The sequence below is a fragment of the Rutilus rutilus genome (assembly GCF_951802725.1).
Source record: "Rutilus rutilus genome assembly, chromosome: 7".
Taxonomy (NCBI): Eukaryota; Metazoa; Chordata; class Actinopteri; order Cypriniformes; family Leuciscidae; genus Rutilus; species Rutilus rutilus.
Genome location: NC_140221.1, coordinates 11926268 through 11950546, shown reverse-complemented (window position 1 = coordinate 11950546; position 24279 = coordinate 11926268). Strand labels below are relative to the sequence as shown.

The 24279-nt window shown below is 40.9% G+C and overlaps 1 protein-coding gene and 1 long non-coding RNA gene across 2 annotated transcripts in view; one reads left to right on the top strand and one right to left on the bottom strand.

Moving 5' to 3' along the window:
- Positions 1-20719, bottom strand: part of grk1b (G protein-coupled receptor kinase 1 b) — a 47908-nt gene extending 27189 nt beyond the window's left edge. The window contains exon 1 of the mRNA XM_084414854.1: positions 20407-20719. The gene's annotated coding sequence lies outside the window, so the exon portion shown is untranslated. The remainder of the gene's footprint in view (positions 1-20406) is intronic.
- LOC311292975 lies at positions 8893-10447 on the top strand. The gene is made up of 3 exons (XR_014627862.1): positions 8893-9357; positions 9885-9959; positions 10227-10447. It is a non-coding gene; the product is annotated as an uncharacterized lncRNA (long non-coding RNA).
- Positions 20720-24279: the final 3560 nt, after the last annotated feature.

Sequence of the window (24279 nt, the reverse complement as noted above, 5' to 3'; positions counted from 1 at the left end):
CTGCGTGAACATTTTCAACGGTAGCTTGTGAAGGCTCTGATTCAAAACTCGCAGGTCCAAGATCGGTCGTAACCCACCACCTTTCTTGGGTACAATGAAGTAGGGACTGTAGTGCCCTGACCTCATATCGGCTGGAGGGACCGGCTCGGGAGGCTCTCTCTGGGAGGCGGCCTCTAGCGGAGTCTGAGTGTGCTGTGCAACACTTACCTGGTTCCACGAGGCCAGAGGTGCAGGAGGCGGCTTGGTTGCGTTCTCGAACTGCACACTGCTGCCTGCTGGCGATAGAAGAGGCGGATGAGAGTGGTGAGGATTCTCTCCCCCCACTGCTCTCCGGGCCCTCTTCGGACCCAGAGATGGAAGAAACTGCTCTTTTATTGAAAAATTTGGGTACCGCTGGTTTTGAGGCCAGCGGCAGAACAAAAACAAAAGGAAAACAAGGATTTTCCACCCGGCCCTCTTCCGGGGGATGGAGTGATGCGGTCATCGTCTCCTGGAGAGCAGTCCCTGCCATCTCTGGGTCGTCCGTCCTAGGGCCGCTTGTTCCTGGCTTTGCCGCCCTTCTTACCGGGGTCCTGGACGGGCGGGGCAGCCCGCCTGCAACTGGCTCCACGGCGCCGTTTAGATGGAGGCTGCTGCGGCGGCGCGGGAGCAGGGGCAGACGCAGGAGGCCGCCCTTGGCGACGAGCAGACTGAGGGGCCGCAGGCGGTGGGGTGGGGGCAGCAGCTGGCCGCCGCGGCAGGATATGTTTGATGGCCTCAGTCTGCTTTTGTACAGCCGAGAACTGCAGGGCGAAGTTCTCGACCGCGTCGCTGAAGAGGCCAGTCTGGGACACAGGGGAGTTAAGGAACCGGAGCTTGTCGGTCTCCCTCATGTCGGCCAGACACAGCCAGAGATGGCGTTCCTGGACCACCAAGGTGGACATCGCACGACCCACCGACCGCGCGGTCACCTACGTCGCACGAAGCGCGAGGTCCGTCGCGATGCGAAGTTCCTGAAGAACTTGGGGATCGTGACCACCCTCGTGCAGGTCCTTCAGTGCCTTGGCCTGATGGACCTGCAGCAACGCCATAGCGTGCATGGCAGAGGCAGCTTCCCCACAGGCCTTGTAAGCCTTGCCGGTTAAATCCGACGAGTACTTACAGGCCCGGGAAGGAAGACACGGTTCTCCACGCCAAGTGGACTTAGGGCACAGCTGCATAGCAACGGCCCGTTCCACTGGCGGGATACGCGTGTATCCCTTAGCCGCCCCGCCATCAAGGGTGGTGAGGGAGGAGGAGCCACCGGGACGGTTTCTGGCAGTGAAAGGTGCCGTCCATGTCCCCGTAAGCTCCTCATGCACTTCCGGGAAGAAAGGCACTGGGGTGGATTGCTGAGAACCAGCACGCGCCACCCCGAGATACCAATCATCCAACCTCGAGGGTTCGGGACACGGTGGAAGATTCCACACGAGCCCGACCCCATTGGCGACCCGGGAAAGCATGGCCATCATCTCCGGGTCCGTCTCAGGCACCGCTGGCACACCTGAAGGAGGCAGCGGTGCCGAGTCGTAATTCGCGGAGAAGTCTGATCCACCCTCCGATGCAGCGATCGACATCTGATCTTCACAGGGAGCCCCAAAGGAGAAAACCGGTACACACCGCGAGGATGGTCCAGCTTTCTCCAATGGGGGCTCAACTGGCTGCGGAGCGTGAGAGGGGTGAGGGCTCCTAGGGGGTTGGTTCCCCGAAGGAGACGCGCTCACCGTAATCCTCAGGTCACTCGTGTCACTGCCCGAAGCAACCCTCTGAGGAGGATTGGATCGAGGCAGAGGCACGGGGACTCCGCCCCTTTGCAGGAACATGAGTCTCGACCGCAGCTCAGCGATGGTCATCTTCCCACAATGGGTACATGACTCATCCACAAACGCTGCCTCAGCGTGTTTAATGCCCAGACACACGAGGCAGCGTTCGTGACCATCCCGTGAACCCAGGTAACGACCGCATCCAGAAACACACAGATAGAAAGTCATCTTTAAAAAGACGCTCTCTATCTGTGTAAGCTCTTTTAGGGACTGCTCTCACTGGTGCTGAAACACGCAGGGGAACAGTCACTGCGAACACAGACAGGAATGTGCACCTGTCTGTGCGCTGTCTCTCTCTCTCGCTGGCAGGTCTTACCAGCTGTAAGAACAGCTTTTGAGTGCTCTGATGGCACACCATACCAGCTGTTATAACAGCTTTTTTGTTTGTTCAATACCTCAAAACAAAAAAGACAGAGAAAGAGAAGAGAGAAAAGAAAAAAAGACTGCTCGCGCTGCCGTGCTGTAACGCCCGCACCGGGAAGGAGAGGTCCAGAAAGGCTCGTTGATTTAGTAAATCACTCTCTGTAAGACGCATCGAAGTGCTTGGCTCCAAAGCAAAAAGCTGAAGTGCAATCCCACCAGCTGCTCGTTAAATACCCGCGCTGCGAGGCTGCGCAGCTGATGCAAATGATTGCACGCCAATGTGTATTGGCTTGTTTTATTTTTACTCGAAGTAGATTGGCCTCTCTAGCGAGATTCCTATTCGTCGTTCACCACGACGTACGTCGTAGTGACCGGACGATAGGGAACAGTGATTACAAGGTGTTTGGTTTCATTTCTTCACTCATTTCATACCTTTGTTATCCTATTGATGACTAGTCTATTCTTGGGCTATGGTTAGACGTCTATTGGAACAATTTTCCTAACATTGTCCGGGAAGCAGACCCAGTCTGTCAGTTCAAATCTAGACTAAGAACACATCTCTTTGACCTAGCATACACATAACACATTTTAGACTTTATAATTTAATGTTAGGCTGCATATAGGTCAGCCGGAACCAGGAACACTCCCCATAAATCCTGATGTACTTGTTACATCATAAGAAGGATGGCGAGAGGAGAACTGGCCCCCGACTGAGCCTGGGTTCTCCCAAGGTTTTTTTCTCTATTCTGTCACCTGATGGAGTTTTGGTTCCTTGCCACTGTTGCCTTGGCTTCTGGCTTGCTTAGTTGGGGACATTTAATATTCAACAATATTATTGATCTGCCTTACTTAAAGGTATTGCGGAGGATTTTCTTTTTCCAGGTGGATCATCAAGACTATTGGTCCTCCTAGTTGTCAATCATTCTGGTGATATGTTTACGTAAGGCCGTCGTACGTGCTCGTCCCTAGGTAGTTTTCGCTTTCTGCGCATGCGCACTTTCGGGTGTATGCTACGGTTTCAGCCATTCATTGAAGCTCGCCGTTCTCACCGGGTTTTTTCAAAATGTCTGAGGGTTGCAAGAGAAAAAGTGTCTACGAATTTTAGGACAAGAAGAGAAAGGCCTCTGAAGAAAGAAACAAGACCAGAGTGTTTTGGGGAGAATATTTCACACGCTGGCATGCGCTAAAAGCACAGGTTGGGCTTCCCACTGATGCCTCAGTCACGAAGTTTCTACTTGACAGATAAAGTTTGGCATGCTATTTGGAGAGATCCATTTAAAATCACTGCAAGTAAAAGTTAATGTAAGCTATGATTAGCGATGCTAGCCCTGGCACAAGTCACGCACCGCGCAGACACGGTAAACATATCAAATTGTCTAAAGTAATTATGACCAAATGGTAAAAGGTATCACGCTGAAATGTTCTAAAACCTTGTGTGTTCATTTTTGATAATTCCAATGTGTTCACATAGTATTTATTACACAAGTGCAACAAGCTACTTCTCCATTGCAGATCATGTCTTGAGTCCTCACTCAATCGATCAGTATAATAAGTAAATAAAACACGGAAGGGCATTTGACATGAGTTAGAGTGTTTTTGGGAGAATATTTCACACGCTGGCGTGCGCTAAAAGCACAGGTCGGGCTTCCCACTGATGCCTCAGTCGCAAAGTTTCTACTCGACAGGTAAAGGAAAGTAGGCTTGTATGAGCCATGCCAACAGCAACTTGTAAACAGAGCGTGCACGAGGAGAACTAGGCTCATGCATGCTCTCTCGTGCACACGTTTAATAGGCGTTCCCTCTTGGGAGCAGGTAGAGTGTTGCGCATGTGCATTTTTTCAAAAAGTGGAGAGGGCGGTTCTTTTCTAAAATTCGGGAAAATCCTCCGCTATACCTTTAAGGTGGATGATGACGCAATTTTCTTCTAGAAACAAACTTTGTTGTATTATTTTCATGTTATCACTGTGAAGCTGCTTTGATGTAATCTGTATTGTAAAAAGCGCTATATAAATAAAGGTGACTTGACTTGACTTGACTTGACTATAAAATGTTAGAGATGGTCATCACTGCAGAACACGAAATCCAGGGGGAGCTCCCACCTTACATCAATCAATCAATCAATCAAATTTTATTTTTATAGCGCCTTCCAACAGCCAAAAGGTGCACAAGGCGCTTTCCAGTAAAAGCATCAATAGACAACAAAAAATAAAACACAAAAATACAGTCAGAGGTTACGTGTTAAAAGCTTGTCTGAACAGATGTGTTTTCAACTGCGATTTAAAAACACTCAACACGGTAATGCTTCGTAGGAGTGTTGGTAAAGCGTTCCACAGATTAGGGCCCTGGACGGCAAATGACCGTCCTCCAAACTTTTTGTATTTGAATTTGGGAATGACCAGAGAGGTGTGTTCAGAGGAGCGGAGAGTTCTTGGTGGTTGATAGACCGTTACTAAATCGGCGAGGTAGACCGGGGCCAGACCATTGATGGCCTTGAACACGAACAGCAGGACCTTATACTCCACCCTAAACCGCACCGGGAGCCAGTGGAGCGAGCGGAGGACTGGGGTGATGTGTGAGCGTTTGGAGGTTTTGGTGAGGAGACGTGCTGCCGCGTTTTGAACCAGTTGAAGCCGATTAAGGAGTGATTGATTAAGTCCAGTGTAGAGGGCATTACAGTAGTCTATCCTCGAGCTGATAAAGGCATGAATGGCTTTTTCAAGGTCAGCTCGGGACAAGAATGGTTTGACCTTACTGAGAACCCTTAGCTGGTAAAAGCTCGCCTTAACAACTGCACTAATCTGTTTGTCATACTGCAAATTTTTGTCAAAAATAACACCCAAGTTACGCACAGTGGGAGCAAACTGAGGTGTTAAAGGACCAAAACTGAAAGAACTGTTGGATGAGTCAGGGCTGAACAGGATGTACTCAGTCTTTCCTTCATTCAAATGAAGGAAATTCTGAGAAAGCCACTGCTTGATGTCCTTAAGGCAGTTATAAAGGGGGTCCAGCGCAGAACGATTGTTCAGAATCACAGGAAGGTAGATCTGGAGGTCGTCTGCATAGAAATGAAAATGAACGTTATGATTGGAGATGAGTTGTCCAAGTGGCAGCATATAGAGAGAGAACAGAACAGGACCAAGAATGGATCCTTGAGGCACACCGAATGACAGAGGGGCAGATGAGGAGGAAAAGTCGTCGAGCATTACTGAAAAAGTTCTATTAGTGAGATATGAGGAGAACCAATTTAGCACTGCGCCCTGCAAACCAACAAAATGTTGAAGATGTGAGATGAGGATGGCATGATCCACGGTGTCAAATGCAGCGGTAAGGTCCAGTAGTACCAAAACCACAGAGCTTTTACTATCCAGAGCTCCAAGAATGTCATCATGGACCCTCAGTAACGCTGATTCAGTGCTATGTCTAGACCTGAAACCGGACTGAAATTTATCACTAATGACGTGCAGTTGTAGGTGAGACTGAAGCTGGGAGAAAACAAGCTTCTCCATCAACTTAGACAGAAGTGACAGGTGAGATATTGGTCGAAAATTGGACAGTATGGTGGGATCTAGGTTGGGTTTCTTGAGCAGTGGTCTAACAATAGCGTGTTTGAGAGCAGTGGGAACAGTCCCCAAACTAAGACAGCTGTTTATGAAGGAGACAAGAAAAGGACCTACGATGTCCATAGCCTCTTTCAAAATCCTGGCAGGAACTGCGTCTAGAGGGCAGGTGGTAGGCTTCAGCTCATGGACAGCTTTTTTGAGGTCCTCCAGAGTAACTGCATCAAAGTTCTCCAGCACGCATTGCGTCGCTCGGGAGGAAAAGGCAACAGCAGGAGCTTGTGTGATAGTTTGCCTAACAGACGAAACCTTGTCCAAAAAATATTGTTTGAATGCATTGCATGTATTTTCTGATACATCATTCAAAACATGATATTTGACATGAACATACATATACCTAAACCTACCCATCTCCACCCCCTGATCCCTAAACCCACTCCTAAACCTACCTACCAATCTCCACCCCTTAGATCTGGATCCAACTCCGCCCCCTGGATCTCGTGTACTGCAGTGAGGTGCTACTGAAATGTTTACTGACAGCCCAAATTTTGCCTTGTTTTAGCCTAGACTTCTGGGCTGTGTTTGGACGGCTATTAGACGTAGACAGAGAAATTCTCAATTAGAGGCATGGAGGAAGGACCTTAATGAGGAAATATCAATGACTGATTAGAGAGAGGTCTGTAGAGATGCTCAGAAACAAACTGTTAATACAAGATTGAAATTGTTACAGTATAATTGGCTAATGCGAGTTTATGTAACCCCAGTATTATTAAACAAATTCAACAAGAATATTGCAGACATTTGTCCTAAATGCAATTAATGTAAAGGTAGTTTCTTTCATTGTGTATGAGAGTGTGAAGAGATCTTGAAATTCTGGAAGGGAGTGCAGACTATAATAGAGAAAATGTTACAATTTCACTTGAACCAAATTTTTTTATATTAAACTTATATCCTAGTAATCTTAAATTGAGAAGAAGAGAATATATTTTTGTCTATATTTCTACAAGCTTTGCTAAGCGTCTTATAGCACTTCATTGGAAAAAGTTGGAGGCACCAAGCATATGGAGATGGCTCAAGAAGATGGCAATGAATATGTCATTGGAGAAAATAACGTATATTATCAAAGGCAGATATAGGGCTTTGGAACCCCTTTATGTTTTTCTTAGAAAAAGAAAACAATGGGGATATATCTGATGGTTTATTAGAAGATATGTAAGAAAAGTATTGTTGGATGCGTCTTGTACTAAAGCTTTAATTTATTTTATGTTTATTTATTTTTTATCACATTTTTGTGTATGTATTTGTTGGTGTATATACGTGTATATATTGATTTGTTTCCCTTTCTTTTTTTTATTATCTGTATGTAAATTTGTGTTGTTATACAGTCTTTGTTATGTAATCTAAAAAGCAATAAAAAATAAAAACAAATATATATATTTTATCATTTATATATTGTTCTAGTGGTTTTTGGATATTTTGATCAAAAAATCTTACGTAGTGTGCCTTTAATCATTGGCAGAAGAGAGAAATTCATTTTGCTGCTTCTCTCGTGAAGTGAATCACAGTTTCTCCATAGACTCCTTTGAGATGCGCCTTGCCTTGCCTGAAATGTAGGCGAGAGCAGGCGGATGCAGTGAGCGGAGGACTGCAAAAAGTGCAGCCACTACGGACAGTTCTCTCTTCTCGTAGTGGATCAGACACCTACTAGATCAAAGGCAGATATCGCAGGATTCACACTCATGCGCTGTGTTGCTAATAAAAGTTCTGTTGCTTTTATATGAATATGAATATGATGAACAAGACTGTAACGAAGGTATGTTGTTATGAGAAGAAGGAGGCGGGAACCGGCGAACATTCAACGCATTTTAATAATCATAAAATAAATAGCACAAAACGAAAGTAAAGGCGGCAGCCACTCACAGACGACTGCCACACACACATAAAACAAAACACAATGTAAAGTCCAGGCCTGCTCCTCTCTCGTCCTTCACTGTCGTCGCTCCTCCTTTTACAGGATGCTTCCAAGACCGGTGCAGCGTGCAAGTGACGCTCATCATCAATCACGCCACCGGCCTTGCGCTGTTCTCTCACGGCCCTTGGCCTCATCTTGCTTGCCACAAAGACACCCAAAGTACTTGTTATTTATTTTATTCCATCCAAAAGACGCATTTCCCTCATTTATTTGTTTAATACAGACATTTTTTAGATTTTGTTTATAAAGATGACAGCAATCCCATAGGACCTATCTGACAGAGAGATGGCATGGTCTTAGCCTGGAAATCCAAACCTAAATCTAAAAGATTAATGGTCTGGCGTCGACTAATGAAAATCACCCAGCTCGAGGGGCAGCACCAAGCATGCATTTGAAAATCTCACTGCACGCAGTTGGATAACACTATGACCAATCACAACAATAAGCCCCATATACTTAGCTACCAGCCGAGCTAACTGGTAGATTAGACTCTTACCGTATCCGGTCGGCAAAACAGCAAAAACGTCCTTCTTGCAAAGGAACGATTCAAGCGGCGTCTTCTGTTCCTCTTTTAGATAAAAAGCCAAGTCTAACTCGTTCATTGTAGCGGCCAAAGCCATTTCAAACAACTGGTATTCATCCATAGGCATCTTGCAATGTTTAATAATGACTTCGACATCACAGCGCTGTCGTCATCTGTTTAGCTCGCCTCTGGCCCGCCTATATCAGATAACCCAATGTGATTGGTGCAGCTCAGATCGAGGGGCATATTTAATGAGCATCATTACTCGACACCAGAGTAACTCGCTGAGCAAATTCAATTTGTGCTCTCGCGAGAACTCTGTATTACCAGGATAGCACTGTCTGAGAGTTTGGGAATATTCACACATAATTTATACACATTAAAACATATCACAGTTTCAAAATCAAACATTTTAAAAGAGAACAATACATCACCAATAACATTAAGCTTGTGACACTGTCACACATGACACATGTTTTAACCACTCTATATATTATGATGATTCTATGTATATTAGAGTTTTAATAGGTTTACATGTTGTCTTAGTCATTTTAGTCCATTTTATTCCTTTTATCTGTTTTAATGTGTGTATGTCTTGTGTATGTATGTGTGTATGTCTAGGTCTGTCTGTCATGTGACTGATCACATGACAGGGAACAGGAAATAGCCAGCATAAAGGAAGCAGCATGGCAAACAAACAGTTCGAAACCGCATACTTCCCTACTATATAGGGGAAAAAGAGTAGCCGAGCGAAAAAGTATGTACGAATCCTCTGTATTCATAAAAGAGTAGGCGAGAATTACCTGGGTGACGTACTAATTATCGTGAGATTCGGACGTACGTGTAGGCCTACTTATAGTGCGTTTGAATATGCCTACTTTCCTACTATATAGTAGGTGAAAACAGTATGTGAAAGAAAAAGTATGTTCGAAACATCAGTATTCATAAAAGAGTAGGCGAGAAGTTCCCGGATGGCTTACTGCTTCCGGACAGATTTTCGAGTGCTCATCCGATGGATACTTTTCTATCCTAGGAGGCCATGCAAGAGGATATGTCATTATCAAACATCGCAGAGATCAGCGCTTTCAGGTGCTTTCAAATGTGAGTAAACACGGTTCCTTGTGTTAAAATTGCATGTGTTGAACTACTGTAGAGTAAACTGTTGAATTGTTGAAGGTGTAAAAATGTTACACAGTATAGTATAGTTGTGATTTTGCTAGTTGTGTTGTGATAAAAGCTATATAGATATAGCTGACAGGGGAGCTTCAGTAAGGACACGTACTGTAAGTTACGTCTCTAAAGTGGATTTACATAAACCATATACATCTTAAAAACGCTTATTTTAAATGTCTATTTACATCTGACAGGAAAATCTTCAATAAGTATTGCAGAAGAGCACATCACAACATGAAATAGACATCGGAGGGATGTATGTGTGCTATTATGTAGAACAAATCTATAAAGTAACTAAACATAAGTTATCTATTTTATTTATCCATTAGTAGGCTACTGTTGATAAATTGAGGAACATTTATGTTGGATAAAAAGTTAAAACAACCTCAACATGTAAATGTAGTGTTGAGCTCATAAATCACAGAGGTAATGTGAATCTTGTCTGGATGTTACAGGGACAGATGAACAGATGTGTGTTTATCCGGTGGAGAGTGGCTCATGAAGCTGAATGCTGCCATCAAAGGCTTTGAGTGAGTATACTACAGAAATGAATAAAAACAACTATTTAAATATTAAGTTGTAGTTTATTTTAATTATTGTAATTTCAAACAGAGCTATTACAGCACTTTTCTGATTCTTGATTTCTGTGCATTGCTGCACAGCTTTTGTGGTGGAGCAGGACCTGCAAGGAAAGATGATGGCGGCATTTGTGAAAAAAAGCGTTTTTGTCTTCTAAATAATACTGAAATCAAATGACATTGTGCTGTTAAAATGACTGCTTTTGTGTATTTTTGTAGGATCTGAAATGTCAGCAGACTGGTGTGAGCACTAAGGATAAAGAGCCCAGAGCTGAATCCTGGAAATGGTGCCATGGACGAGACCTGCCCTTACGAGACCCACCATCACTCCACCTGCTCTTATTGCCTCAGATTGTGAAGCACAACACATCACGCAACAACCTCAGCGCCTTCAGCCTACATACATGATTGTAGTTTGAATAAAGCTTTTTTTTTCATGTGTTGACTTGTATATACATTTGTTTATTGTGTGATGGTGACTTTCATTCATTCTTTTACTAATTTATTAATATTTCTCATTGTTGTCAGTAAATAAAATATATTTATTTAATTAATTAATGCTTTAATTAATCGTTTGAATGAAAATGTAGATATGTTCACTATATACACATCTAGAGTGTATTCATGCATAGCTATGTCATATGACATACATTACATTTTGTTTGTTTTATTGAATTATATCATTTTCAGTAAAAAATAATATAATTAAGTATTGGTCAGCATTTATACCGATTGCCCGCGAGGAGAAGCTTGCAGGCAATCGGGGGGACGTGGAGGCAAAATGACAAAATAATTAATCAGAATACTTAGAAAAAGTTTCTCCTGCTCCTAGCTCATGGACAGCTCCTACTCGCACTCTCCGTCTCTGCAAGTTTCGGAAGGGAATGATTCAGATTTCTCTTGGCACAGCTACTAGAAGACAGACGGGTTGCTCACGTCACATCTACGTCGTCAAGCTCAGTTTGAGTCTGCGCAGTACGGTCAGCCATCAGGAAGTGAGTGCTTATAATTGACTTCACTTTCTCCGTTGAATCGTTAAGTAAGTACTTATTGAAATTAAGTACCTACTCATTGAGTATGCGGTTTCGAACGCAGCCAGTGTCTCTGTCAAGATGACCAACGCTGAATTGAGGAGTTTCTTTTAAGGACTTGTGGACATTTACACATTGGGACTTACAATGCAAGGACTCTTAAGGACTGTTTTATGGTATGGGACCAATGGACTCTATGCTTTTAACAGCCTAAGGCTTCTACAGTGGTGGTCAGAATTAATGGCACCCCTGGTAAATATGATCAAAAATGTCTGTAAAAAATAAATCTGCATTGTTTATCCTTTTGATCTTTCATTCAAAAAATTCACAAAAATCTAACCTTTCATTGAAGTAAAATAATTGAAAGTGGGGGGTAAATCACATTATAAAATAAATGCTTTTCTCCAAAACACGCTGGCCATAATTATTGGCTCCCTGTTATTAAATACTTTTTGCAACCTCCTTTTGCCAAGATAACAGATCTGAGTTTTCTTCTATAATGCCTGATGAGTTTGGAGAATAACTGATAAGAGATCAGAGACCATTCCTCCATACAGAATCTCTCCAGATCCTTCAGATTCAGAAGTTCATGTTGGTGCTTCTTCTGTTCAGTTCAGCCCACTCATTTTCTATAGGGTTCAGTTTAGGGGACTGGGAGTCTGGGACGGTCATGGCAGAAGCTTCATTTTGTGCTCAGTTACCCATTTTTGTGTTGATTTTGATGTTTGTTTTGGACCGTTGTCCTGATGGAAGATCCAACCACAGCCCATAATAAGATTTCTAGCAGAGGCAGACAGGTTTTTATTTTTTATCTGTTGGTATTTGCTAGAATCCATAATACCATGTATCTGAACAAGATGTCCAGGACCTCCAGCAAAAAATAGGCCCACAACATATAAGATGCAACAGTATATTTAACCGTAGGCATGGGGTACTTTTTATCCCTGTTTGCACCAAATACATCTGTTGGGTTTGCTGCCAAAAAGCCCTTTTTTGTTTCATCTGACAATAGAATCCGGTCCCTTTTGAAGTTCCAGTCATGTCTGACAACTGAATATTCTGGAGTTTATTTTTGGAGGAGCGAGGAGGATTTTGTCTTGAAACCCTCCCAAACAACATGTGGTTGTGTAAGGGTTGTTTGATAATTTTTTTTAGGCTTTCTGACCCCCAAGACTCAAGTAATCTCTCCATCTGTGATCCTTGAAGAGTCTTTGGCCACTCAAACTTTCCTCCTCACCATGCATTAAGTCAATATAGACACACATCCTCTTCCTGGCAGACTCGTAACATCTTTAGTTGATTGGAACTTCTTAATTATATGGTCAAAATGGGGATTTTCAATTCTTACAGCCACTTTCTATTTTGTGATGTGCAACAATCTTTTGCTGCACATCAGAACTATATTCTTTGGTTTTACTCATTGTGATGGATGATTAAAGAAATTTGGCATTTGTGTATTCATCATATTTAAACTCCTGTGAAACAAGAAGTCATAGCTAGACAATTTCATGTTCCTAGTCACCCTGGTGTGCTAAATAAAGGTAAATATTAATGGGAATGTACTTCAGAGATATTTTACTCGTAAAAAAATTCTAGGGGTACCAATAACTGTGGGCCCGACGTGTTTTGGAGAAAAACATTTATTTCATAATGTGATTTCCTCCCCACTTTCAATTCTTTTACTTCAATGAAAGGTTGGATTTTTGCAAAAAAAAAATTAATGAAAGATCAAAAGGATAAACAATGCAGATTATTTTTTTACAGCCATTTTTTATCATATTTACCAGGGGTGCCATTAATTCTGACCACCTGTATGTTATATTGTGTTGTTTTAAGTTCCTTGTAGAAATTGTAAATACACTTCATTTATTCACTTTATTTCTGTTGTCGTCTCATCTTTTAAAACACTTCAAAAACTCTCACAGTTTAATCTGACCCCATGTTTTGCTCATGTAACTAAACCGATTAGGCTGATTGTTACATACGTACAGGGACGTTTAAAGATTTTTAACACTGTGTTGAGAAGAGTGTTTTAAGATGACGACTAATCAAGATAGTGCTGCTTCTTTTAATACATCAGCTGCTTTTAATGATGAACAGTTTTTACATAATTGTAAGTGTGTACAGCTTCGTGCTGAGGTGGTTGCTCTTAAAAACATTGTTTTAAAATTGGAGAAGGATTTTAAAGACTCTTTTATTTTTAATAGGTTTACATGTTGTCTTAGTCATTTTAGTCTATTTTATTAATAATAATAATAATGCATTGCATTTATATAGTGCTTTTCTAGGTACTCAAAGCGGAAGGAGGAATCTCCTCAACCACCACCAATGTGTAGCATTCACCTGGATGATGCGACGGCAGCCATATTGCGCCAGAACGCCCACCACCAGCTTACTGGTGGAGAGGAGACAGAGTGATAGAGCCAATCAGAATATGGGGATGGCCATCCATATTAGGAGGCCATGATGGACAGAGGACAGTGGGCAAATTTGGCCAGGATGCCAGGGTTACACCCCTACTCTTTTTCCAAAGGACATCCTGGGATTTTTAATGACCACAAAGAGTCAGGACCTCGGTTTAACGTCTCATCCGAAGGACGGTGCTCTTTGACAGTATAGTGTCCCCGTCACTATACTGGGGCATTAGGACCCACACAGACCACAGGGTGAGCACCCTCTGCTGGCCTCACTAACACCTCTTCCAGCAGCAACCTAGTTTTCCCAGGAGGTCTCCCATCCAGGTACTGACCAGGCTCAACCCTGCTTAGCTTCAGTGGGCAACCAGTTTTGGGCTACAGGGTGATATGGCTGCTATATTTTATTCCTCTTATCTGTTTTAATGTGTGTATGTCTTTAAGCCATTCTGGGTCTGCCAGTCATGTGACTGATCACATGACAGGAAACAGGAAATAGCCAGCATAAAGGAAGCAGCATGGCAAACAAACAGGGTCTCTGTCAAGACGACCAACGCTGAATTAAGGAGTTTCTTTTAAGGACTTTCCATTCCAGCAAACACCATCACTTTTCATTGGATTATCACTACAGTTGGATTGTATATACACCAGTGGACACTTACACATTGGGACTTACAGCACGCAAGGACTCTTAAGGACTGTTTTATGGTATGGGACCAATGGACTCTATGCTTTTAACAGCCTAAGGCTTCTATGTTGTATTGTGTTGTTTTAAGTTCCTTGTAGAAATTGTAAATACACTTCATTTATTCACTTTATTTCTGTTGTCGTCTCATCTTTTAAAACACTTCAAAAACTCTCACAGTTTAATCTGACCCCATGTTTTGCTCATGTAACTAAACGGATTAGGCCGATTGTTACAAGCTGTGTCATCAGCAAGTTGTTTCCCATCTTGCTATTGGCCCTGTTTACACCTGGTATTAAGATACGTTTTGGTCAATCAAATCACAAGTAGTTAAATAAATACAGGTGTAAATGGGGTTTACAATGTTTTACATTGGCTTGTCCACTTTCCACTTGTCAAGGCTTGTCCACTTTGGACCACTTCCAGAGGTAGTCGAAAACACATTAGACCTGCCCGTTCTTCGTACGTTGCTTATTACATCCGAGATCAAATGACACATCCAAGATGATATCATCATGCGAATCATGATCTGGCTAACTCGGTTCTTCGAACACACTTGCCGGATATGATTAGTATCGTTGGATTGAGTTATCTGAGATCATTGCGCGTTTATGCGCTGGTTAAAAGGGGATATGTATCGATAGTAGAAACATTGATCAGCAACGCTGCTATTGGCTGCTCAGCGTGGCCAGAGAGTGCGCTCAGTTTTTCTAATAGTAGAAGTTTTTTCGGAATTTTAATGTTTAATCAAAACGCCAGGGAACACCTCAAAGTCTGCAAAAGCCAGGAGAAAGGGCTGGCAAAAAGCAGACTATTTAAATCCGTTAGAAGTGTGTTTTTATCACTTAATAGCCTATATTTTTGTATTTTAATAATTGCATAATTACTTTGTGCATTGTAATGTCAGAGTCACCACACTAGAACATGGGAACAAATAAAAGTGAAGTACAAAAAAAATATTTTTAATAATATTAGTTATTTAATTTTTAGTTATATTATAGTCTCTTTTATAAAAGGCACTGTTAAATAAATGGTGTTCTGTTTATAAAAGCAACCAAATAGAAACGATCTTAGTAGCCTACACTGTAAAATAATTTTTGCTGCATTAAATTAAGGCTTTATAGTCATTTCAACTGTTACATCTTGAGTAGGCTAATGATGAATTGCTTTGACTTGTGAAAGTGAAAACTGATAAACTTATGTTAATGTAAAATATTTTGCCATGAGTTATTGATCACATTTTTCCAGAGTGTAGTTCATTGTGATGACATTGTGTTTTCCTCTTTTGTGCACTTTTACATAATACACCAACACTTGTATCTGTTCCCAAGAAAGTGGAGCTGAAATATGTGCAGTAAGTGGACATTTTCTATATAACTTTCCAAAGGAAAGAAAGTATAAGACTTTGTAATGTCCATTTGTTTCCATTGCACTGGACAGTGAATAAACCCTCTCAGATAACTGTCATATGGAGGAACTAGCCTGCAAGTGCATACATAACTTTACTTAATTTATACTTGTATGCTTTATGGCTGCAATATAAGTTGCAGGATTCCACATCTACAGAAAGGCCTACAGAAGAGTCTGCACAGACAGAGGAGACATAGGCCTACAGGTGGGCAGTGGATAGCCAACTTTTCCTTTTTATTTGTTGCATGAGGCATGTGTCTAATATCTCTTGTTGCAGGCACTTGACCACTGGCTTTTCTTTACAAAGAACAGTTGAAATAAAACTCAAGGAACTAAGCATATTTGTCTTTTATTAAACATTTAATGAAAAGTTTTTTTTTTTTTTTTTTTTGGCAATGTTGTGTAATATGGCACATGCATCAATGTCACAGGCCCTGTCAGGTGTGCAACCCTCGGATCTTCCCCTTAGTTAGCCAAATTTCATTTCATTGTGTGCCCTTGTCCTGGCTAGAGCTGCATTGTAACTGGATTGGGTCAGGGAATGGGGTCATAAAACACCTGTCTGCAGGCAGGAACATGTCATAATCACCTATGAAAAAATGCAGTTCTGTTAGGATCAGCATATGTGTATGTAATACAGTGAGCTTGATATTTAATTGTGGAACTTTTCTTACCACTTTCAAATAATGTGCATAAATGTGAATCTCTGAAAATGCTTAAGTCATGCACAGATCCTGGCCATTTTGCTTTCACATTTGTGATATGGAAGATTGCCTTTTTGTCAATTGCCTTTTTTTATTTTTATATATATATAATATTACTAATCTGGAATATTAAGAATCACAATAGTAACTGGGCTGCACATTTACATTGTGAACCCTCTTTCTGTTCACAACATAATCCCCTTCATTGAGGCCTTGATGGCAGTCTATAGCCTATAGTCTACCAATCACGTTAGTGAAGCCTGAGTGACATATAGTGTAATCGGCATGGTCATGATTGCATGATCTTCATAAAAAATTATGATAGCCTAAAAAAAAGAAAAATAAAGAAAAAAGGCTTTAAAAAAAAAAATGCTTTACAACATTGGGTCTTAAATGGCTTGGAAATGCCAAAAAAAACAACAACCTAAAACTGTTTTTTAAACCTAAAAGCGCCAGGTAAATTCCGAATGACACGACAGACAGCACTTTCCATCAAGTTCTCCGCATCTCCAATAGTGTAAAGGAAAGAGCCACTCGCAAATAATCTTAGGGCAATGCAAACAGTTTGTGCTGTAGCCTAGTTAAAGCCAGACTCCGACAAGTCGAAAATAAATGTGCGTTTCCAACAAATTAATAATGTAAACGACAATCTCACGAGTCACGAGAAAAAATATATATCTCAGAAAGTGCACTATCGCGCTGCGCTGGACTTCCCGTATCAGCTCCGCCTATAAAGCCCGAGTCTAATCCTGATAACATGAAATAAGCCTGCTCCCGAGCAGGTTTAAGATTGCGCACCTGTTGCTATGACAGCAAGTCCAGGATGAGCGTCGAAGAACCAAACAATCCAAGATCATGCCAAATCCCCAACAATCAAATCCAGCTAACTGAGTTAGCGACGTACGAAGAACGGGCCCCTGATTGCTAACTGAGTGTAAACGCTGGTCGAACCCTTCTAAACTGCCACAAAAGACCACCTACTCTCTGCCCTCGAAGAAATCAGGACAGAAGTGGTTGAAAGTGGACAAAAGAGTTGGATTAAAACACCAGGTTTAAATGGGAATGCTCCGCTACATGATGGGCCAGCGTGACTAAGGTTGCATTAATATTTATTAATATGCGTCAATATTAAGGTTGACTACAGCAACTAAGGTTGCATCCTGTTCGAAGGCTTTTCAATGCTTGCTCCACCGAGCTGGTGGAGCAGAATTTTTAAATTCAGGATCCAATTTAGCCAGTTGATGCCGTCTCACCTACAACGACATTAAATTACACTCAGGACATTGATCTATTAAAGCTACTCTGAGCTGATCAATGCTTAAGCAAGTGGGATATTGAATAAGGACATCCATAAGATCCATTGGACCTGAGCAGAGAGAGCATGAAGCTGCAATTACTTCCGAAACCAGTAAATGAAAACCCCCTGGTAACCAATGGGATAATAATAGAATATTAGAGGCAGAGAAATGGCAGCGTTGAAGAATAAGGCATTACAGTTGCTACGGTAACCCCCGTCAACTGAATATAGCTCTGGTTTACCAATGAGCGTTCATATAGTAGTCGTCTAAAGACTACAAGCAATGTTACACACAGTTTGAATAGAACTCTGATTAACCACTGAGTTCACGTAAAATACTCACCTTTAGCACTGCTAGTAGTAATTGATTCTAATGAAAGGCTGGATAACCAATGGGTATCTGATCCGATGAATAAGTTCAATGCACGTAACGACAATTGGATTTAATCCAATATGAATTCCCGAGACACAGCTGTAGCGGGGAGCAGTTGCTGATCAAAAAAGCCCTGTACGCTCAAGTGAGATCTCTTCGCAAGAATGACAAAGTGACCGACCATGACGTGAGCGGAGTGTATATAGCTTCCGACAAGTCATTTGTCAGGGTCACAAATCAATAGGAGATTCTTGATATGACGCACAAAACGTGACTTCTTCCACTATGTTCGACAGTCGCTTGCTGTCTTTAACAGTGAAATAGACGTTCCAAGAAAAAAGAAAAAAATGGGGACAATATGGGAACATAAGGGGAACGTTTTGGGTTTACTGGGTGGTTGGCCGTCAGGCAATGTTGGGCTGTTTTTGAGCGTCTGGCTTTCGGGAGAATTCCATACAGTTGGCTCAGTACCCATTGACTGATGGTGCCTTCACGTGCTATGGTAATTATGGTAAATACCAAAAGCCGACATGGAAAATGCACATGAACACCCCCTCATGTGGTATTTTCCACTGGGCAACTCGTAGAATATTTTGATGCACGAGTTGCCGAGATGAGATAACCTTTGACCTTTTCAAAATGGCGGAGAGCAACGTAAGAGTTGTGAATACTGTTAGCGGATAGTTTTTGTAACCTATACAATGTTGTGTCATTAATGATTGTAATATAATGCGTTAACACTCAATTTTCAACTTCACCACAATTTCATTGGTTCATATTTAATCATTTTATGTCATGTTTATTTTTTATTTTTTATTAATTATGTTTTAATCATCAGAAAGCACCACATTTACGTTTTTTTTTTTTTTGTAAAGAAAAAAAAGATACTCTACTGACACAGACCTTGCGGGTACTACATTACGACAACAAAAGCACTTGAACACAACACACTGGTAAATACCAGTTCACAAGTGGAAAATATCATCTTTTCCATAGCACGTGAAGGCAGCATGATACTGCATGTCGAATTGGCGGCGGAGCTCTTTGGTGAGAGTGATCGCAGCTGTTCAGATTAGCGAATCAGCGGACAAGAAAAAAAAAAAAGAACTGGCGAAAGCATCCAAATGACGGAGTAAAGAGGGAACAAACTACAGACACTTGTCATTCTTGTCATTTCATCCCATTTGAACAGTGGATTATTTTAATAATAACCAAGGGCTGACAATGCCAGTGGCAATTTATCAGACATAAATGAAAATGCTACACAAATCTGTTTGTTATGAGTGAGACTGGTGTAAACAATGGTAAAAGCAAGCGCTGTTTGCGTTGTATATCCACAGTAGTGATGCTCTTAAAATTTTGACACCCAAAAATAACATTATTTAGAACTACTCTGTGTTGGGGAGTAACTAGTTACATGTAACGCAGTTACATAATTTAATTACAAAATAAATGTAACTGTAATCACTTACTGTACAGTTACTGAGAAAAAAAAAGTGTGATTAAAATACAGTTACTTATGGAAATGTTAACGATTACAAAGGGGGTTACATGTAATTTGTAACCTATTACATTTCCATAGTAACCTACCCAACACTGGAACTACTACTCTTGCAGGAAGAAAAGTTAACATCTTATTTCAAATTTCACACATGTTTGGGTGTGACTGCATCAATCAAGCTAAACCATTCAACCCCGTTTCCAAACGTATTTTAAGAAAAATGATCACAAACATTTTCTTTACTTTATGTGAATTCTGATTGTATCAATAACCACAAAGTAAGATCTGATCTCTTGCTAGTCCCTGAGGAATGACAGCAAAAAAGTTGCTATTAAAACTATTATTATTATTATTATTATTATTATTATTAGAAAAACTGTTCTTGACCACTGATCTGAATAATAGAGTAGTTAAATATATATATATTTAAATATTTATCATTAAATCATTACATGTATTGAATTATCAGTTTATTAATAATTAATACCTGAAAGTTATTTCATATACACATGGGCATAGATTGTGAGATTACTTACAAACTAACCCCTTAAAGAGACAATTTTACTAACACATCTCAAAGTAAACTGTTAAAGTAAAGTGTAAATAGTTATAAACATTACAAATCATATGGCAAAAATGAAATAAGGTTAAGTTGAAATTTGATGTTAGCTGTTCATTGTTAAAGGCCTTATTTACACATTTGTTAATGACTGACATTTTTATTGATACGTATACTCATACATACAAAAGCTAGAAGACATATACTTACACTCTTTGTAAAAAAAAACAAAAAACACTGTTTGTCTGTAACCAACAAATTCCCAGTGTAAGCACAAATATCATGCACCTGTATAGATTGATTATGAAATGTCTTCACCAATAATAAAACCAAAGCTATGCCTTTGCAGCCACACCTGCACAACATATACAGACATTAAATATTTGCCATCATATTACAAAAGAATTTGTCTTTAATGTCCCTACCTTTATTTTTGTAGCTCTCCCTTTTGTAGAATCCCTGTGACAAAGAAAACCAATTGTGGTTTAAAAGCTTCCTATATCAAATCCAAAGCGTTGACCCCTCTGTCTCAGAACTCCATAGACCAGGTAAAACCCTCTCTCCTTCAGCAAGCATTTTAAAACTCAGATTGCCCACTGGTACACCTGCCTCCAGATAACGTCATTCAGTGGCTTGCCTCATTTTTTCTCTCCCTCCCCAGTTTCACTCTCGTTTGGATTGCAAAGTGAGGAGAGTGAGGAGGCACTTCCAGTCCATCTGAAATCCACCTGATAGTTCAATTAGCCTGTGTAGATTATGGTTGGTGGATTAGAATGGAAAGAGACTTGTCACAGTCTATTAGTGTAAGTCTGCTGTGGGTCAGATCAGTTATCAAAAGGGCACTGCACAAGCAATAAACCCCTACTCAGGATGCATTAACTGTTGTCACTCTATCTTGTGTTTGTCTTTCTCTCAGTCAGAAATCAGCTATTCGAATCAAACCTGCTGATCTTAATGCTTATGCTTCAAGTTGTGTAGACAAATACAAATTGTGCCTAGGCATGAAATTTGTTAAATTATGAACTATACAATTCTAATTCACTATTTTATGGATGTGAAAAAAAGCATCAAGTGTTTGTCATATAAGTGAAATTCTTTACTACACTTGCACACAAGCAAGGATGCACCTCAAGAAGTTGGTTTTGGTAAAACTAAAGAACACAGGCGTTTTGTCTTTAAATCTACTTTATGCAAATCCTCTCAAACTCTCAATGAAATTATTAAGCAAAAACATCCCAAGGTTGTTGTTTTCATTTGCATTAAAGAGGATTGTATTAAATGCATTCTCTAGAACACAAATTAAAAAAAAATCTGACATTCCAGAACTTTCTAAATTAAGGTTCATGTCATTGTTCCACCTTTAGTTAGCTATCTTATTTTAAAAGAGAGTTTGGATGAATACCATTAGATTATATATGTTGGTCAAAATATATATATTTTTGTATATATATTTACATTTACATTTAATCATTTAGCAGATACTTTTATCCAAAGCGACTTACAAATGAGGAGAGCAACTGAAGCAATCAAACTAACAATAGGGCAACAATATGCAAGTGTATGACCATTCGCAGTTTAGTCCAACGCAGAACAGAAGCAATTTAAAAAAATATATGGTTACACTTTATTTCAATAGTCCACTTTAGACATTCTACTAACTATAAGTAACTTTGCAACTACATGTCAACTAACTCTCAATGGAGTATTAGTAGACTATAGTAGACTGTTAGGTTATGGTTAGGTGTTAGGGTTCGGGTTCGGGTTAGGAGAATAAGTTGACTTGTAGTTGCCAAGTTACTTATAGTCAGTAGAATATATTTTGGGGGACCATCAAAATGAAGTGTTAGCAGATATCAAGCATGCAGTCGACTAATAATCTAATGAGAGTTAGTTGACATGTAGTTGCAAAGTTACTTATAGTTAGTAGAATGTCTAAAGTAGACTATAAAGTGTTACCAAATATATAGAATAGAAAGTATAAGTATTAATGCGTCAAGTGTTGCTGAAAAAGATGCGTCTTCAGCTGTTTCTTGAAAATGGCTATGGACTCAGCAGTCCAGCAGTTTGAGTAAGGCAGGTCATTCCACCAGCAGGGCACAATCCAGGTGAAGGTCCGTGAAAGTGATTTTGTGCCTCTTTGAGATGGCACCACAAGGCGTTATTCACTTGCAGAACACAAGCTTTGGGAGGGCGCATAGTTCTGGAGTAATGAGTTTAGGTATAGGGGTGCAGAGCCAGTGGTTGTTCTGAAGGTAAGCATCAGTGCCTTGAATTTTATGTTAGTGGCTATTGGCAACCAGTGCAATTTTGTGAGGAGAAGTGTGACTTGTATAAATAAACACAAAAAATACATGTTGTATAATATATCTTGTCATAAACTTATTACATTATAAACTTATTACATTGACAGTTCCCCTAGAACAACTTGAGGTTAAGGACATACACGCAAAGTTTCTGCATTTTTTACATAAAAAATAAAAAAATAAAAAAACTAATTTGTTATGATTTATAAGCTGTTTTATTCATGGGGAATAAACAATGTCTCCATGAGGTAAAAAATGACAATTTTGTACCTGAACCACACACACACACACACACACACACACATATATACCACAGGCATATGTACCACAGGCTGCTATTTTATATACAGAAAACTATTATATAAACAGAGCGGGATGAGTTACACACAGTTTTTTTTTCTTGTTTTTCTTGTTTTTTTTAAATCAGACATTCAGAACCAAATTTGTCATATGACTGAAATAATTGTTTTGAAAAAATAAAATATGTACAGTAATAGTCAACACATTCTACAATATACATCGGGCACCAATACATTAGCAGCATATACTTCATGTCCTTATGTACTTCATGTACTTCATGTCCTTTTGATCCAAGATGGCGGCGCGAGTACATCGCGAGGCTCGCGGTCTCTCCAGATTCTGTAATTTAGCAGTATTTTTCTTGCTCATTTCGGGTCTGTTCGTCCAGAACAGTTGTGCCTTAACATCGTACACCCAAGGTGAGCTTTTGGATATTGGTTTGCGAATTTCCGACAGTTTTATGGACAACCTTCGACTCCTTCCTGAGATCGCCAGATCACCCGAGGCTATGCACTCTGCCCGGCCGGGCGGAAGTGCTCGCAGGCGCCGGCGAGATCGTAAACAAAGGCGGGGGAAGCGCGGAGGACTAAGAGCTAAGCTAAAGCTAACACCACACCGGCTCTCTTTACCCAGCATTTTCCTTGCCAATGTACGGTCGCTGTTGAACAAAATGGAGGAGATTCGACTCAACATCACATACAGCAAGAGACTTTTGAACTGTAATGTTCTAATTTTCACGGAAACATGGTTAAACAGCGGAATACCGGACAACGCTATTGAGCTAGCGGGACGCCATACATTCCGGGCGGATAGAACATTACATGGCTCCGGTAAGACCAGAGGTGGTGGATTGTGCATTTACATTAACAAAGCTTGGTGCACAAACTCTGCTATTGTTGGGAGACATTGTTCAGCTAACCTTGAGTTTCTCATGGTTAAATGTAGACCGTTTTATCTACCGCGGGAGTTCACTTCCACTATTATAACTGCAGCCTATATTCCCCCGGATGCTGATGCCAAGTTTGCTATGAAAGAACTTCACGCAGCCATCAGTAAACAACAGACCGTTCACCCGGAAGCTGCGTTTATTGTTGCGGGTGATTTTAATCATTCAAACTTAAAGTCAGTGCTACCGAAATTTCACCAGCATGTTTCCTGTCACACCAGAGGAAACAAAACCTTAGACCATGTTTACACAAACATGGCTGAAGCTTACGTCGCGACACCCCTCCCCCACTTGGGACAGTCAGATCACCTTTCTTTGTTCCTCACCCCCAAATATGCACCTCTGATCAATCGCGTGAAGCCATCAGTGAAGACCATCAAGGTGTGGCCTGCGGGGGCAGATTTCTCACTCCAGGAAAGGTTTCTACACACAGACTGGAGTATGTTTGCTTCTCAAGCCACCAGTGGCTCTCACACGGACATTGACTGCTACACCTCCTCTGTACTGGATTATATTAATACCACCATTGACAGTGTTACAACCCAGAAGCAGATCACCACATACCCAAATCAGAAGCCATGGATGAACAGGGAAGTGCGACTCCTATTGAAGACACGCAATACTGCCTTCAGATCAGGAGATGCACAAGCCTATAGCACATCCAGAGCAAATCTGAAAAGGGGCATCAAAGAGGCCAAGCACTGCTACAAGCTTAAGATAGAGGGACACTTTTCCAACGCTGACCCTCG